Below are 11927 nucleotides of genomic sequence, written 5' to 3'. Positions count from 1 at the left end.
CATTGAGAGATAGAGTACAATGGCCTTGGGAGGCTGCCTGATACGAGAGCTACGAGAGGCTTGAGAGCACTGAGAAATCCAAAGGCGGCGATAGGTGGATGGTTACCGGTATTCGGGTGAAGCACATCCGGGCAGGCGCCACACACAGGCCAATTGGAATAATTTTCCACTTTTGCACCAAAATCCAAGCGGTAATCAACCGCTTCCCTTGACCATCAACTCCGTTAGGTAACTACACCTGAATCGACCGCTGCCCATTCATTTTCATATTGAATTCCCAGGCGGAAAAGCATTTCAATTCGCCATTTTTACCCCCCAATTTATCCACAAATTTGCGGAATAATGAGGAAATTGGTTTTTCGAGTAGTAGTAAATCGAAACAGAAATGGATAATTTTTTTAATTCGGCTTCAATAGTAAGCTTGGCAATTACTTGATATTATAAATATTTTTTTTGTAATGTTTTACTTTTTTTCTGTGTTGTATGGTGTTTATCAATTTCTTCCTCTTAATTCAAATGATTTTATTTTCTGACTGTTTACCAATTTCTCTGTGTTGGCCATCGATTTTCGCTGCTGTTGCTAATCGAAGTTGTTTTTCTTCGTCAGATTGAAATATGTCTGTCGTGATATAGATACTGGAAGGACATCGATAGATAGCTGTTGAGAGTGGGGCGGGGGAGAAAAACTCAATCGAGAGTCGATAGACGATTAATCTGCTGGAGGACTTGGAAGTCGAGAAATCCTCGGTTCTTCTTTGGCTTATATGTACGCTCAAGCTAAGAAGTAGGCAATGGGTGGTCGCGACGGACTGCCGTGTATTAGGAAAGAAGGCTGACTCGACGCTATTTTCCTCGGTGGATTCCAATGTGCGTTTTCTCTTTTCCGTCTCGATTTGTATCGACCATAAATTCACGATATTTCACAGTGGTTGGAGTACACGAGGGAAAAAATCCGTCTACTCTCGTTTACTCTCAGCGATAAGAAATTACTTTACCATTCATGCTGAGTGTGGAGTATATAGTCGCTCTTTTTTCTCCGCTATGAGTTTTTTTTTTCCACCTACTGCAATTTGCCGAATGAAAATGGAGGAACTTGGCCACCTGTGTTATACTTGCTCCAACTTTATTTTTCTCGTTGGCTCCGTCTCGCGGAACGGGAAGTAAAAAAAAAAATAACTCGAGTGACGGAGGAATGGTGCACGCAAGAAGTAGAAAGTGAGAAAAAAATTCAGAGATAAAAGAGAAAATGAGCGACGAAAACGTACGACAGAGAGGCCTGTTGAGCTGTGGTGAAGATAGTGAATGAGATAACACCAAGGAAAGTGTGAAAATAGAAAACGGAAGAGTGAAAATTCTAGAAAAGAGCTGCCTAGGCCAACGTTAATTTCAGGGTGTGCAGACACGTAACGACAGAGACGACTGAGACGAAAAGTCATGAAGTGAGAGGATAAAGAAGGAATGCACGAAATACAGGGAAGGAGAGAAGGAAGGGGGTTAAAAAATGGAAAAAAATGTGAAGAAAAATACATAAAGTTGGATGGAAGAAGGACGGGCCATACGCGAGTTAGGGAAGCGGACAAACGAGAAATCTTTTAAGAGATGAGATGCTTTTAAGGACGTATTATAAAATGTCAGACTGGCTAGGGGGTAGAGTCCGGGATAGCGTTTACTGTGGCATAAATTAGACTTGGTGTTCCAACATAATCTGATATATTAACGAGCCAGTGAAGTATCCCTCTTCTCCTCTACCTCTACCCTTTCACCCCTTTTACCTCTTGCACTTGCACTCCTGCGGATCCTGGAATCGCACGTTTGATGTTTTTCATTTCTCCTCCCTCAATCCTCCTCGCTCACATTCTTCTTCACTATCTCTCCTCCTCTCTCCCCTCGCCATCGCCCCCTCTCAAACCCCCCACGTACTTTTTTTACAGTGTGAATCTGCCATCTAGTAATCCACGAAGATTTAACCGGTAATTGAAATTGCTTATCACTGATAGCGCGAAATTACGCGCTGTTGAGAGCTGAGAATGGAAGGGCGGGGATAGATAGAAGAGTTCAATCGAATCCGATGAAACAATGAATTATAAAGAAAAAAGGATTTTTATTTCATTTTATTATTCTCTGAGAAGTGAATAACGATTGAAAGTCAAAAAGGCAGTGCAATAAAAGCAACTAGCGTGGATGATAAATTTTAAACAATCAATATAAGCTGTCTGGTCGTTGTATGTGGTGCTGCGCGGCTGAAAGGATTTTATCGAAAAGGCCAGAGGGAGGAATCTTTACAACTATCGACCTCTCTCCTCGCTGTATATAAAACGTACACTCTGGCTCAACGTATATTTCTACTTTCAGTTGGCCTACACCGAATGAATGCCTCGTTTGTTCAACTATTGGCAATGGTAGAAGAGTGAAATCGTATATACCTCTCAATCCTCTCTATATATATATTTTTTTCTAACGATACATTGAGAGTATGGGACCTCTATTATTATTTATTCCTTTATTTCGAATGTCCCGGGGAAGGGGGAAGGGGGTCTCTTTTGTACTCTCATCGGCGTTGGAGATGGATCGATGCGGCTGTCAACTGTTGGATGCGATTAAAATCTGTCTATCATACAAATTACTCGTCCATTATAGTCCCGATTGATGTGATATTATTTGGTAATCACAGAGAATGTTTCGACATTTTTGCCCTGAATGAGTGAAAAGGAGGTAATACTATATTAAGCAATATGAGTGTTGATGTGAGTAAGTATTGAGGGATTTAGCGAGCAATATGAGTGAATAATATTATTAATCATCAATGGCATTTAATATGTTTGCCTGTGATTTTATGTATGCTTGTCAGAGGGTTTGAAAATGGGAGGAATTGGAGGGTATTATTGATTCGTTGTATGGGTAGATGGGGGCTTTTTGCAGAATTATTGATATTATTTTTCAGAGTGACATCGATCAAAGGGCCTGGGAACTCCTGCACTTGTTTCATCGCTTACCCTGTGTTGTTTGGTGAGACACGAATGGCGGATGAAAGACCGTAAAGAGGGAAGGGCGGTGAGGAGGGTGAAGAGGGTTACAAGAGACTCTGGGGTTCTTTCGTGGTGTGGCCTGTGTGATTCAGCATTGTCTCTTCAGAAGCTCAGGGAGGGACCTGAGCTCCTTCCTCCCTCCGACTTTCCTCCCTGCCGCCAACCTCACTCATTCAACTTTTAATTACGAGTCCCATTATTCCTCCAAGATTAGGTGGGTGCCCGGCTCCTCACTCGCCCCTTTTGTCCACCCCATTTACTCCCCCACCCGTAACTGCCGAGAGGTCTCCAATGATAAAGATGAGCAATAAAATTTTCCGCCTAAAACAGTTTTCGGGGAGAATAAATTTAAGAAATTTATTCTTAATCCTTCAAGGGATTTACATGAATTGCGAAAAATATTTAGAGAAAATGGAAATGCAGAGGCGGTGAAAATTGATCTACCCCTAACAATCCCTCAAATAAAGTTTTGGGGTAATTAAAAACAAAAAGGAGAGTACAGCATAGCGAAAATTGCTCATGAAGAATAACTAGAACTTTTGTGTCTGTTTTCTGTAAACCTTGAAATTTCAGTTTTTTGAAATCCGAAAACTTTTGTGCAGTTTTTTGGATTCCCCCAATCCGGCGACCGAGAGATTCCCGATTATAGAAGGGACAAATCAATTGGTGCATCTTCAAGAGAATCGATTTTTAGGGTCGTCTGACACTTTTTTGAAAATTTTCAAATTTACGTGAATACCTCCTCGCTTTTCATATTCCCCTGATATTTTCGCGAAAATTTCGATTTTTCAAATTCCCGTGAATAGCTCCTCGATTTTCATGTTCCCCTGATACTTTTTCAAAAATTTCGAATTTTCTAATTTCAGTGAATACCTCCTCGATTCTTATGCTCCCCTGATACTTTTTCGAAAATTTCGAATTTTTCAATTTCCGTGAATACCTCCTTCATTATCCTGCTCCCCTGATACTTTTTAAAAAATTTCGAATTTTCAAATTTCAATGAATACCTCCTCGCTTGTCATACTCCCCTGATACTTTTTGAAAAATTTTGAATTTTCAAATTTCAGTGAATACCTCCACGATTTCCATGTTCCCCTGATACTTTTGTGAAAATTTGGAAATGTTCATATTTCAGTGAATACTTTACTCTTTAAATACAAAATTTTTTGGTGGAACTATATTTTGATCTGGTTGCTGTAGGGGTGTTGGTGTAACCACTGTACATAGAAAATAGAAAAGGAGTTAGCGAGGAAGAAAGTAAGGGATTACATGGCGCTGCTTTGCATCGTCAGGATAAGAAATATTCATGAATGTTCCATGAGGAAAGCGGTTTTGTCAATACCGCTGTTGTGATCGAAAATGCCCCCGGGGAGATACGATTTGAATAAGGCACACACAAGTGCCAAGAGAGTGTAGTGCGCAGAGCGAAGTAGTCGTGGACTTCTCTATAATCTCCATCCCCGCCTATTTCACCGGTAAAGTACGTGTCTACCTCGCGGTTCTTCTGTTTACATCACAAAATAAATTTCATTCGCTTCAGTATCAATAACCCCCGAAGAGACTCCTCATTGTTTGGTAATAAAACCATACGCGAAAAATACACTTGGAAAAAAATAATAATAAGCCGTTCATCCCGCGAAAATCTACCGTACGATGTACCGTTCGAAGTAGCCAGTGTATGATATGTATTTATTCACAATTGTTCACTCGAGCATGCACCACCGTTTCGATTAATGATCTTGAAAATTAATTTTCAACCGCTGACCCGCGAAGGAATGGATCCGCATGAATGCCAAGTGGATGAGCAACAAGAACAAATCGTTGTAGAAAAAATGTGAATCAATTATAAGAATGAAAAAACAGTCGTTTTCATTCGAATAACTGCATTAGTGCAATTGCTTGAATATTGCATCGAATCCTTTGAGGGAGTAATAAATAGTCGATAAAGACTTTTATGTAATGACTGACCATTTAGATATTATAACTCAATCAGAAAGAAAAAAATCCCGGTGCCTTTCAAACGCGCTATAAAACCTCAAGTGAATAGATCGATTGGGCTGGAAAAAAAAATTGATTATGAAATAATTTTTCTAGGTGAAGTGCTCACTGAGATTGTTCCGCATGAGCCGGTGTACAATCTAGACACTGAGAAAAGAGAGTCACTACATTTGCCCTCCAACCAACAGCAACAGCAGCCACTCTGGAGGAGAGCTGTGCCTGACACCTAGACTGTTGCAATATTATGAGAACGTAACTTGCCGTGGTGCAAGGTAAAGGTGACAACGCGTGTAACCTTGTTAGTCGCTATAAAGTGCCACTTTTCGTGCAACCGAGGAACTTACAACAATTGTAGTAAGAGATGAGGAGAAAAAAAGGAGAAAAACTGTGTGAGAATTCGGAAGAAAAAATTGGGGAGTTTATCCAAACGTGACGCATCTCGACAGTCTGTAATTCCCACGTGTTCTTCTCTCCATCTTTCCTCTTTTTTTTTTCTTCCTCAAGATAACCATTTCTACCTCAGCAGAGACACAGACGATAGATAACTGTGATCCTTATCTTCGTCCGGATCGTTGAATTTTCTCGCAATCATGCCTATAAAAAGGGAAGGAAGGAAGATGACTGTAATGAGCCACGACGATGGCTGCCCTACCCCTAATTTCAGTTAGTGTCTGGGATTTACGCATGAAACGAGATATAGATTAACGAGGGCGTATTTTCAGGGGGGGTTGATGGGGTGCAGCCAGGGGTAAGGGGGATATAGGGGGATAAGGCGGAAAGAGAAAAATGAAAAAGAGAATAAAAAAGAGATAACGGTAATGGCCAACCTCGGGACTTATTCGGTCGCCGAATGAATACATTATTAACGAAGGGAACTGAAATTTTAGTCCGGCGTGCGCGCATACATTCAGTGGCTATTATAGCGCACTCAATTCTCTCAGTATGGTCTTTTGTTGAGTGAAATCACTCGTTGCTCAGAAGTACAGTGTAATTGAATGATTGCTCCTACTATTTGTGTATGATCTTCAGCATCTCCTTGCCTACACACCCACTTCATGCCAATTCAATTATGCACATCCGCTCTGTGTCACTCGAATTTTTGTGCAGTGGGGTTTTAGAGTTCTCATCGAGTGACGTCATCGATAGGAAATTTCAAAGAGACTTCTGTTCCATTTACACTGAGCGGAATCCGTGGCATTCACATCATTCAGTGGATATTCGTTTTTATCGCTACAATTAGCATTCACCCGGATTTTTAATTGCAAACCCATGCACCACAGGCCACGAGAAACATCTCAAGAATGTCCTTCACAGATTAAGATGCATTTGGATGAAATTTATGGGCATTTTTCTAACGAAAAATTAGCCAGAGTATCGAATATTCAATCTAATCAATATGTCTCGGTTTATTCAATGAGAAAATTATTGTGATTTCAGAGAAAGTTCAAACGATTATTTACCTGAATTCTCAATCTCTTTAAATAATTTCCAATATGTTCGTTGTTCTTAAATGCAATTGAAAATTACAGTGTTGAGGAGCAAAAATGTTAATTTATTTTGGAAAATAAATTTGATTACGCGTATAGATGAACTCATGGACTACCAGCTGATACGCGAACATTAGTTGGATTATTCATCGATGCGGAACGCCATAAACGATATAACCCACAGTGATACTGTGGCCACTCATTTTGCCCCAGCAATATCCATGCCTCATGTTTAAATGTACGCAATCTCCCAACTTACGGTCAACGGTTATATTGAATGATTAGTCGCGCTCGATGTTTTAAATCGGGTTACGCTGCATTGGAATCATTGGGAGTAGTTATGTGTTATTAATATGTGAGCCCCTCGGGCTGGCAGCCTATACGATTGCAGTGGACCATTAGATAATAAAAGCAAAAGAGTAAAGAGTAAAACGGTAGAGAGATGCGTTAAAAATAATTCATACGAGTCAGAGGCCTATGCACTGTGGGAATCTCATTTCTATCCTCATTGACATTTTCATTGGAAAACATCATCTTCGAGAGGATCGTAAAAAGTTTCGCATTAGAGTTCATAAAACATGGTCCTCCACCGTGTATTTATAGCTGGCAGAATGCCGTGCGGTAAGTACACCCCATTCGACTCGTTTTGTGTGCGTAATCATCCGAAGAATTTCACCTCACCTCCTCTCCCTTCATAAATTTCTCACTCGTCTACTCGCTTAACAATCTCAAGTTATTTGAAATAGCAATAGCAGTGTGTACCATATGTCGCTAATGGCCACCTTCTGGGTTATCCGCGTTTGGATGCAGTTGCAGTTTCGTAAAGCCACAGCGAAACTCACAGGGAATTTCGGTCGATGAGTAATCAACTTATAACTAGACCAGCCGTCTGACTCATCCATATTTCGGTGAATAATACATTCTCTCGACTGAGGGATGATCCACAAGTGTCATGGTGAATATATCATTATCGTTTAGGTTTGTAATTATTTATTGGCTCATTCTGATGCCGATTCTCACTAGTGTCGCGCGTACGTTGGAGTGGGTTTGTTCAATTTCACCAGGGATTATATGTGTGAGCTTCTGCTTGGCTTAGAGTTGAATTTCGGTAAATTAACCAATCATTATTGAATTAGGCTCGATAATTGGACTCTGTTCATTGAATAATTAAAATGTCAGTGACGAATAAGCAATTGAGAATGATATAATCATTATATGCAGCCTGTAGTCCTGAAAATTCGTCATTATTGCCAAAAAAATTACCCAAATTCATGAATAGTCTAGGAGCAGCGGCTATTCTACTCGAAGGAGAACTTTGGGAAATTGATATAAATTTTTGTATATGATTGTTATTCCTGTTAGTCCAGAACCATAAAAACTCCACCGTCAGACGAGGAAAAGCAATTCATTTGTCATCCTGTATCTTGTAATCCTTGGCGTTACAATTTCGCAAATTGTTTCATCAACTCCATCCGCTAAAAACATTTTATAAACCGAAAAAGTATGCATCATTTTAACCGTAGCCTACGAGTTTACATCCAAAAAGTTTGTAGTCCACGGGATCTCATTTTGTCTCATTTTCATTGGTTCAAACGCTGCGGGGAGTGCCTCACCCGATTTAAGGATAGTATACCTCGACGGCTTCACGTCATAATAAAATTATGTTTCATATCTTGAAATCAGGGAATGCGATAGCTACTGACCCGTGCGACTTTATAGCCGGCAAACACGTGTGCTATTTCTGGTCTCTTGTCCCTTTGTACATTTTCTTTTCATTCTTACTTTGTTTTTTTCTTTTCACCGTGCAAATAGTCGGTGATACAGGAAAGCAGAGGATAAAAAAAAAACACGTCACGTTGGTAACCGGAGAGTTGAGAGCTGTAATACACTGTGTCAGCGTCCAGTCGTTTGCTGCCGTTGACGTTGCACCCACGAGAGTGCCTCAGTGGCTCTCGCCTCAGCATCTGCGATTTCGCTTCTAAAAACCCAATTTCTCCACCTCCCTCTGCCCTCTGCCCAGCCCCTTCCCCATGCCGCCTTTATATGGAACGAAATCCGACACTGTAATACACATAGCGATGTTGCTCAGTTTGTGAATGCAGGAGAGAGAGAGGAGTGAGATCCGCGAGCAAACTCCCAACACGTGTCAACATGTCGCTTGACACAGATTTTTCGAGGCGATAGAGCCTGGCTAGGCCCTGTGTGCGGGTTAGTGGGAAGAAAAAGGGGAGAGAGAGAAAAAAAATTGCAAGGAAAAAAAAAAAATTTGCAAAATAGGGACACAGTGAGGCGTGTTTTGATCAACTCGGATGAAGCTCGGACGAGACATCGAAGCGAGAACCAGTTTGTTCATTTGCTGCCACCCGAGTGAACACGCGCGTGGTTATTTTTTTAAATCATCGGAGATGTTGCGCCTATCATCCTTTTTCTCTCGAATGTGTTGTTTTTTTTTTCAGGAAACAAAAAAAAATTTCTCCCATTCCTTTTGCCTTGCCTCTGTTGTTTGTCTGTCGATCATTCAGTGAAATGCACGAGCAGGGTAGCAGAGTGCTGACACCAGTGAATAGATGAACCATTTGTTTTCTCTCTAATGTTGTTTCAACAGCGTTTTCGAAAGCCCATGAACAGTCATTCCAACTAAGTGAAGCAATTTGGGATTGAAAATGTGATTTCGTCATCGATCGTTGCCATTCCAATTATGATGTTGAACGATTTTTTCAAATTGTTTTCTCATCTATTCAGGTCAATGTCTACATGAAGAGTTAATGAGTAGCGAAGTAAGAGAGTGGAATAAGACGAATTGAACGTTCCTTCTAATTATCTATTTATCTTGAAAATCATCAATTTAAAATGGAAATCGTGAAAAATGAAATAATTTTTATGAAATCATAATGGAAAGAGAGGGAGATGAGATGACAGTAGTTTAATCTTACCTTGATGAAATCAGTGATGCAGACTGAACTGCATGTACATCCACAGTATCACCAGGAATAAACCAGAGAACGATACACAAATCACTTATCTATTAATCACAGGTTCTTTACCCCGATTCAAATATATCCACAGTATTCCCATCCACCGTGCATCAACTGAATTCCCTGCACGGTGTATCACAGCTGTCACTGAACATTTATCTCAAAATACATAATCAAGTAGAATCAACCATGAGATTTTAACGAACAAATATTCATCAGCAACGAATTCCTTCCATTCTTCATCACTGCAGTACATTCACGCAGCTGAATATCAGACACAAGCACAACTCCCAAGTCATATGATTGATCAATCACTGTTTTTGCACCAGTCGTCAGTAATTGCCCATCTAATGATTACAGACAGAATGACAGCTATCCTAACTGGATGGATATGATTTTGATTCAGCCCACGAGACATTCCACAAACCACAAGTGTTACACACCGTACGTCACTGACGTTTGATCCGCAACAATAGAGATTTCCAACCGATCACAGAGTGATAACGTATCAGCGTAATGACTCCACACACATTATAACTCATCGATATCGAGTGATCATTCCCATCACGTGGACAATCCACATATCAACCGTGAGCAGATCGATAACAACCGATAGGAGCCGGATAATGAATTATGACACAATTTTCACACCGATTGACTTATGAAAATAACCACTTGCACGATTTTCCTCGCCGATAAAAATTATTCACCACTACTTATATTTGTTCACAGGCTGATGTCTTAAAAATTCGAGATCTAAAGTCACCAAACACTTGGAGATGGTATATATAGGTGTGTTCAAGGGAGAAACTCTTATCAGATTTTGAGCCACGTTCTAGGTGAGAGAGACTGGTCGAGGATGTTAAAAGTTGTTCGGGGGGAGGAGGAGGGGGGCCCACGATCCAGCCTCGGAAGACACGCTCGTTGAACTGTCCTACGGAGCAACTCGGGCCACGGTTTAGTATGAACCAACGTACGTTCTTCCCTGCAGGCGTGTAGCCCCACGATTCCAACTCAACTCCCTCTATCTCACTTCGCTCTTTCTACTCTACTCACTTGTAGAGTAGAGTATCCCAGCCAAATCCCTCTCTACCTCGTCGTCCCCATCGTTGCCTGATTCTCTCACTCCACAAACGGGAATCAAGTGAGCATATATACCTTTTAGTAGGTGTATAAGTCCGCTCAACCCAGGCACACATATATACTCAAGTTTGCACGTATAATATGGAAACCCAGGCAAGTTTCGGGGGCTTTTCTTCTGCACTTTGGCCAATGTCTCGGGTTTGATGGACGTTAGGATCCATTAATAGTTGATAAGCATGATGACGATAAGACAGGCCTTTCTCATGAAAAATTATCCCAACTCCGTGAAGTGAGAATAAAATATCACTGGAAGGTTCCAATCTTCTCCAATATGTCTCTCCACGTTCACATTCATTGAATTAATTACTACCCTCGAGTATCTGTATCAGTGGGAAATAGCCAATGATAATTGTCATCCTCTTGACATCGGAGAGACAGCAGAGTCCCAGGTAATGTATAGATTGGTGATTTTTTTTTTAGCAGAGATTTTATTTCCTCACCAGGCGATTACAAGCCTATCTTCTCGGTTCACCCTCTTCTCTCTCCACCTGTCTAATCCGAGGAAAAAGATAACTCTGAACCCTCTTTTTTTTACAAATGCCCTCTCTCTTTCTCCTCCCAATTTGTACGTTCAAGTGGAAGCAAGAGAGGGCAACAAAGGGAGACAGCAAATCCGCGGATCTATAAATTCTACTCGAGCTTTTCCGCCGGTGCGCAAAGTACTTTTCGTTTAAGCTCTATGGCTGAACTCGTTACCCAGCGTAACTCGCTCCTGGGAGAGGGCTCTCTTCCTCTGTGCCCCCTTTCCACCACTTGCTCAGTGTAATAAGCGAGAACGAGGCAAAATGTGCCCACGTGAATGTGCCTCCTCCCACCACCCACCCTCTTCCCCCTTATTTGACTACGGAGCTAGTGGAAAATGTCGCGATTTCAAGCTCTGGATTATCGACGATTAAAATCGAAAAATTTTACCGTGTGTGTGCAATCAAATTCTATCCACACAGATAAGAAAACTAGCATTCATCCGATCCGACAAGTTTTCTCACGTTCCATACCCTCATACACCCATTATACAATAATCCATATGTGTGTGCTAATTGTCGGGCTTCTAGAATTGCCACAATTTTCATTTCTATCCCCATATAGTGTATCCTATCAAGGAGTAATTACTTTCAAACGGATATACCATTAGTGACCAGAGAGGCCGGGTAGATCGGACGTGGTGTGAGATGGTGATGGTTGTATACTGCAGCTTCATTAAAACCTATAAGCCAATTCCATCCAACCATCAATTTATACCGAAATCTCGCGCCCCAATTCAGAGAGACATTACTCGCGCGCCTATTACCTATTACAAC

At 41.0% G+C, this 11927-nt stretch overlaps 1 protein-coding gene across 1 annotated transcript in view; it reads right to left on the bottom strand.

The window, feature by feature from the left end:
* Positions 1-10404, bottom strand: part of LOC105265043 (latrophilin Cirl) — a 114540-nt gene extending 104136 nt beyond the window's left edge. Inside the window, exon 1 of the mRNA XM_011302319.1 lies at positions 9445-10404. The gene's annotated coding sequence lies outside the window, so the exon portion shown is untranslated. The remainder of the gene's footprint in view (positions 1-9444) is intronic.
* Between the last annotated feature and the right edge of the window lie 1523 nt (positions 10405-11927).

This window comes from Fopius arisanus, unplaced genomic scaffold, assembly GCF_000806365.1.
Source record: "Fopius arisanus strain USDA-PBARC FA_bdor unplaced genomic scaffold, ASM80636v1 scaffold00027, whole genome shotgun sequence".
Taxonomy (NCBI): Eukaryota; Metazoa; Arthropoda; class Insecta; order Hymenoptera; family Braconidae; genus Fopius; species Fopius arisanus.
The sequence above is the reverse complement of the archived record's forward strand: the minus strand, read 5'-3'. Positions and strand labels throughout refer to the sequence as shown.